Here is a 1,649-nt window from a genome sequence, read left to right as displayed (position 1 = left end):
AACTATTCCCTATTCCCGAGAATTGTAAAACACGTTTGAAAAATTCCCAACCCTGGATGGCACGCCGCATCACCTAGCTCTGGGCGTAATGTGTTTGACACCCGAAATTGGATGTCACTGTTTTGAAAATGAGCAATCCAGTTTCTTAATTAAAGAACACAATTTTCCATGTCACTGACTGCGCGCCGTTGCGCGCTTCTCATTCCAGTTGAACTGACGAAAATGAGATTCAGGAGAACTATTTCTTGAAAAAGAGGAATTGTGGTGGGGCGAACGAGACGCGGGGTGGTGGAATCATTCACACAGACAGTTATCTGGGTTGATGTGATAACGCGGTATCGAAAGCAAATTTGAATTGGGATTGACGATATCAGATAGAACGGAGGTCTGTCATAGGTAGTTTGGGCCCGAAGCGGTGCCATTTCCATCGCAATCCAGAGTCACTGTTCGTTTGATATCTAAAGTCATTCGAAATACAGTTAGGTTAAGAGATGAACCAGCCTAGGGCTGAAAATCTCTATAATAATGTAATAATAATAATAATACAGTTAGGTTTTTTTTTTACGCGGGGGATACATACCGCAAAAAAAAACCGCGTAAAAATAAACCGCGTTAATTCAAAAATCCGCGTATATGAAAACCATGTTTTTTAAAATTTAACTCAATAATTTCCTTCTTGATTTTATATTAAAAAATGAACTCAACGAATTATTTTAAGACAACATTTTATGATTTTTGCCTGTCACTCAAAATTTCTACAAGTTACACAAACTGCCAAGCTATTGCTTAAAGGTTTAAAGCTTTTACCATCATAGATGACGTCAAACCCGACGTCAACCTATCATTCACCTATTTTTATTTTGGCCACCATAGACCCAATACTTGTTCGATGTTGGTCCAACGGTGGCCCTACATTCGATAAAAATTGACCCGACTTTCACCCGACATTCGATATTTTTTCAGTCTGTCGGAATTTTGCAGGGTTTTCTCGTGTTTCGTGCCCAGCTACTCATTCGAGTGACAATGTATTCAATTGACAAGGATTCGCTTCTCATTTGATAGGTGCTCTGATTGAATGAAATCGTTTTGAACATGAATAGAAGGAAAAATGTTTAAAAAGATTTGTTGGTTAATGTTCAAATGAATGAGATGAAGTTTTGCAACACTGGTTATAACCGGTTCGTTGTTAGGACTCCATCTCACAGTTGTCGCATAAGTGTCGAAGTACAGGCAGTAAATCATGTTCACTTAACCTTCCGTAACTCGCGCGGTTTCCCAACACCATCAGCAGCACCACGCTCATGCTGAACACGAAAAGCGAGATTATTTCAACGTGTTGTACAAAATACAACAACGCGATTTCTCGAGGGTTGATAGTTAAAGGTCACAAAGCATTCTTAGAAATATTCCAGGTAATCCTAAGTGTTCTGGAACTCAGTTTTTAAAGTCTATGGCTATGACAGTAGTTTCTCAAGCTAAAAAGAGTAACTATACAATGGAATATTCCAGGTAATCCTAAGTGTTCTGGAACTCAGTTTTTAAATTCTATGACTATTACAGTAGTTTCTCAAGCTAAAAAGAGTAACTATACATAATTAGACAGGGTTTAAATCAATAATTATTTCAAAATAGTTTTAAAATATTCCAAA

Source organism: Aedes albopictus, chromosome 2, assembly GCF_035046485.1.
Source record: "Aedes albopictus strain Foshan chromosome 2, AalbF5, whole genome shotgun sequence".
NCBI classification, from domain to species: domain Eukaryota; kingdom Metazoa; phylum Arthropoda; class Insecta; order Diptera; family Culicidae; genus Aedes; species Aedes albopictus.
This window is presented reverse-complemented; position numbering follows the sequence as displayed.